The sequence below is a fragment of the Condylura cristata genome, unplaced genomic scaffold (genome assembly GCF_000260355.1).
Source record: "Condylura cristata isolate star-nosed mole 26May11 unplaced genomic scaffold, ConCri1.0 scaffold00014, whole genome shotgun sequence".
Classification (NCBI taxonomy): domain Eukaryota; kingdom Metazoa; phylum Chordata; class Mammalia; order Eulipotyphla; family Talpidae; genus Condylura; species Condylura cristata.
In genome coordinates, this window is record NW_004567115.1 from 13,286,440 (window position 1) to 13,291,742 (window position 5,303).

The window sequence follows — 5,303 nt, forward strand, 5'->3', positions numbered from 1 at the left end:
TTTGACCTCCCTCTCATGTTTGCGCAGCTGGCTTGCCCAATCTTCCCTCGGCCCTCCCCCTTCATTCCTCACCCCTGCTGATCACCTCATTTCCCGAGCTCGAGCTTCGGGACAAAACGGACGATGGAATCGAGCCCAAAAGTGCTGATTGGAAGGGAATTCAACAAAAGATCGCCCCCTTGCTTGTGCAGGCTCCTCAGTGCCAGGAAGCGGCTACCGCGAGCTGGAGTGGGGAGTGGAGGTGGGGTGCGGGGAGGCTCTGCCGCCAAATGCCTGGATGCTGGAGCTGGAGCTGGTCCTGCGCCAGTCTGGGGCGCTCATTTCACCGATGAAAGGCTGAGCGGGAAAGGGAAGCGACAGCTGGCCCGCAGAGCCACAGGAGGACAGGACAATGACAGGCAAAAAAAGAAAGAAAGAAAGAAAGAAAGAAAAAACTCTGGGAGAGGGGATCAGAGGAAAATTAAAATGACCCCCAGAGACTCAGCGCCCTTCATGTGTTCCCAGGTGTCCTGGAAATCTGCTCCTGGGCTCTTGAAGGCCCCAGTCAGAAGCCACTCTCTTCCCGTGTCCCGCTAGCTAAGGCTCTGCAGGAGAAAGGTTCTTTCCCTTCATGCAGGCCGCCAGATAGCTTAGCCTAGGGACAAGTCACAGAGGAGACATTTCTTTCCCACAAGAAAAGCTGCCCAAGAATGTGGGTGATCAAGACCAAGAATCACAAGGTAACAAGTGAATACAGACTGATCTCCCTGTTCCTGGCCATCCTCAGCTCCCTCCAGTCAAGCTCTGTCCAGGTCTTTCTGATTTTTCTCACCAGGAAAAATAATGAGGTCGTGTATTCTACTTACGTACTTTAAAAATGTAATGGGGGTAACGTGACTTTCAAATATGCACTTTTAAAAACTAACATATTGTGTACCTTTCAACCATGAAAGGTACAGATCAAACATTCATTTTTAAATGCTGCTTTCTGTACCTAAACAATACCTTCAGGCAAAACATGCTTTTGGTAGAAGGTCATGGTTTCTGATGGGTGATGCAGTAAATCCACATTCTAGAGCCTCATAAAGACAATTTTATGGTTCTCCGAAAACTTGCTTCTTATTCAATCTGATCAGATGATGATGATTTTTGACTCTATTTATACTAATTAATTTATACCAAGGCAATAATTTATACCAATGAAGACATTTTTGTTCTGTTCACTTGTATTTACGTCACCAGAATCATCTAATTTTCTGCAGGAATCGATTTGTGGCTTGTGCATCTTATAAAGTTTAGTTGATTAGCTCACATTACCTAATCTGTACATGCATTTTACTGACCATACAACCACAAATGTGGAACCACAAAGCCAGAGCAAATGCCAGGTCAGGAAGTCACAACACCCATCAACTCCTCTGTACTCTCTACCCTTTAAGGGGTTCCCCCTTCCCTCAAAATACCTCACAGCCTCTTCATGACCTGTGTCTATCTGACCTACAGACCAAGTGGGAGACAGTGTAAATCAACATGTTAAAAAGTGAATGTTTTTAATCTTTTGTAATGAGAATAGACATAACTATAAGTTAGAATACCCCATCTCCTATACAAGGGGTTGTCCACACCTCACTTTAGAAAGCATTGCTTTATCAGGGGTTTCTGTTTACTGTGGGGAAGTAAGAAGAGCCTGCCATCCAGTCGCCTGCCCCTCATGAAGAGGAGTGGTACTGTGCCCCTGTCTTTCTGTTCCTGCCCCTCATGGGCTCTCCCGCTCAAGTCGTGGAAAACCCAAGTCTTGGCAGGAGGGGCATATTCCTACCACCCCCTGCAGCAGGCATGGGCGGGTGGCGGTTGGGGTCTGGCTTCATGAGATGGAACTTGAAGTACAGAAACAAAGATGGAGAGGGAAAGTTAGGGCCGGCTGGATGGCCGGGGCTCTGCCAGCCCTGTGCCCACACGCCAAGGATGCCTTCTCTAGGCCAAGGCAGTCAGCTGGCAGCATCAGCCAGGAAGTAGGAAGGAGACGAGCTGAATTTTGATCAATCCACAGGCTCAGGGAAGGGGGGGGAGGAGAGGGCCTGGAAGGCAGACAGACCTTCATTCTTTCCTACTACCCTCCCTCCTGGCGCTCTCAGTGACCCTTTCCTGAGGCAATTCCTCCTTGCCAGGAAGAGCCTACCCTGAACCCCTAAAAGGGGTCACCATAGCCAGACTGTGTCCTCTCCATGCCCTGTGTCATGGAGCCTTCCAATTGCAACCTAAGAGAGGTGCAGGTGTGGAGTTGCAGAGCCCACACTCTGGAGGAAGGTCAGGTGTGACATGGAAAACAGGAGTTCCATGTCATTTATGCACATGAGGCAGTACGCAGGGCCTTCTTCTGGCTCTAGAGAAGGACAAACACAGAACTCTGTGTCTGCCCCTCTTTGGAGGTAGGGTGAGGCTGACTGTGGGATGTTCGCTTGTGCATGAGCCTGGTCACATGGCTTTGCCCACATCTTTAATGTATATGGTGGTATGTGAAGTGAGAGGTTAACAACGCCATGTTTCCTGTTCCTGGTGGCCTATGACACTTGTATCCTGTGTTCTCCCTTATGGTGTTTAGCTCTGTACCAGACTCGTCAGGAGTCTTGGTGTCTCTTTCTTACAACTTGATGGCTAACACTTACTGAGAGCTGTACAGGAAGCTTCCCCTGGCCTCCTGTGATGGTGCGTTAGAATCCCCATTTCACAGATGAGATGAGGAAACTTGGACTCTGAGAGGTTAATAACTTATCCAAAGTCAGCTGGTGAGTCAGAGGCAAAGTCAGGCCATGTGGTTCCAGAGTACACATACCCATCCACCAGGGCCTCTACCGAGAATCCGGGATACTGGAAAGACCCAGGGACTCACTGGTAGCCCCAATGACAGAGGGCAGACAGCCTAGATTCCTCCACCAGCAGGTTTTGGTCCTCAGAGAGGCTGGAGCATCTGAGAGAGGTCTGTGTGGCCCAATGTCAGAGTCTCAGACATACATTAGCTTAATGTGCTCAGAAGGAGGGATAGTATCGAATGAGGAAGTGAGATTGGGAATAGGCAGTTAGTCAGGGTCAGGGTGCCCCAACTAGCAAAAACAGGATGTTCAGAAAACCAGCACAATAACAAAGAGGGCCAAAAGCCCATTCCTGGAAGACAGAGCAAATTACACAGGGAAGAAGACCAATTGGCTCACAAGTAATCACTAAGGGACATGGCAAAGAGTACCCTTACCCTGGCCTTCTCTCCATACCCATATAAACTCCTGCTTCTTGGTCTTTGGTCTCTCAGGACCTCTCTCTGCTCAGAGAACTTTCCTATCCTACTTATGTGACAATAAGTTTTTTGCTTTTCTGCCTAACCCTGAGCTCAATGTTGAATTCTTTCCTCACAGAGACAAGGACCAAGAGCCTCTTGGGTCTGTCTCTCAGCCCCCAGCCCAATTCAGTATCATGTTTTCAGTGTCCAGTGTCCTTCCATGTATCCAGTTACCTTGAGAGACAAGATCACAAGCCCACTTTGCAGATATGGACTATCCAACCCAATCCAGGTCCTCCCCCAGAGTCTGGGCCTGCCTTCTCCAGAACACAGGTGCCTTCTTGATACTGATCTTTATGTTTACAGAAGAGGAAGGGAAAAAGAGAGCAGAGAGGGAGCAAAGGAAGACAAAAGGAGGAAGGGAGAAGAAGGAAGAGAAGGGTAGGCGGGAGGAGGAGGAAAATTAATAAGGGCTTCCAGTTACAGACCAAACCAAGTCTTGACCCAATTTTTTTTTTTTTACCATAAACTGAATAAAGCCCTTACATTTAAATCGGATTAGCCTTCTTATAGAAAAAGCTGCACGTATGTGTACGTGCAGAGGAGTTGGGTAGCTGACCTGAGGAGGAGGGACAGGAAAGCTGGTCCTCTGAATCAATATTTGTTTCCAAGTGTTGCTTCATTTACAAAGAAGCAGAACAAACAAAGAGCCTCTGTCTGCTTGACCCAGCCTTCCTCTGCCTCCCGCTTCCTGTTCTCTGCCCAACACCAGGGCTTCTGTGCAAGAGCTGAGCCTGGGTTATCAGGAAGGTGGGATTCTGTACTGCGAAGGGATGCTCACGGACCTGGTAGCCCATATGCCTGCTGGCTCGGGGACAGTGTCGCCAAGTACCCGGAGCAAAGACAGTCAAGGTCCTCTTAGGCCAACATCAGGCAATGTAAAGTGCCAGCTAGCCTATCTCTCTTTCAGTTCTTCCCCTCAAAAGTCCTTGAAGGAAGAAAGATTTTCAGATTTCCTTTCTCTACCCAGGGAGTCCATGCAAATAGCCTTTTCATGAAGATCAATCCAGAGTCAGCAAATCTACCAAGCTGTTAAGAAAAATTAGAACAATTTTATACATACTCATGCAGGGAACAGAAAAAGAAGTATTTCCTGAATAAGTTGCTGAGGCCAGTAAGAACAGATTGAAAGCAAATCCATCAAGGACATAATGACTAAGTTAAAAAAAAAAATACCCAAAGTATCAGCAGATTAAACCCATCAATATTTAAAAGGGATACCAAATCATTGGGTTTGTTCCAGAATGCAAATTATCTTTTGAAAAAATCAATCAGAATAATTGAGAAATATTATATAAATTTGTCAATAAGTATCGGGAATAATTTAGTTAAAATTAACATGCAATCACTGTAAAGCCTCTAGCAAATTTATCCTAGGAAGCTTGCTTAGTCAGAGACAGACAGAGAGACAGACAGACAAATTATAGTCAGGGGTCTAATGGATTGAAAGCTTTCCCTTGGTTATAAAAAATAATCAGATCTAATATTAATATTTCTATCCAATTCATTTGATTTGCCAGTCTAGTCAGGTAAGAAGACAAATATGTAAAAGTACTGAAAAAAAAAACTTGTTTTTTCAGATGATATGATTATATTTGCACAAAATTCCAAACTATATTAAATATTAGAAAAATAAATGAATTAGCATTATATCTGGATGCAAGGTAAATATCTTAAAAATCACTTGTATTCCTATGTATAAAATGGTGAAAACATGAAAAACATAATTTAAAGATTATGAGAATAATGAATACCTAGTAATAAGTTTATCAAAGATACCCCAAATATTTGCACACCAATCCATAAGCTATTGTTGGAAAAAATTTTAAAACTCTTAAGTTAGTAAGGCTTATACTCAGAACATAAAATGAAGACTCAATATTATGTCAGTTTTCCCCAAATTAATATGTAGATTCAGTGGACTCTCAAAGTCCCAATAAGTGATTTATAATTTTTGGTGGAAAATGACATTTTATATCATGTATAAATAGAT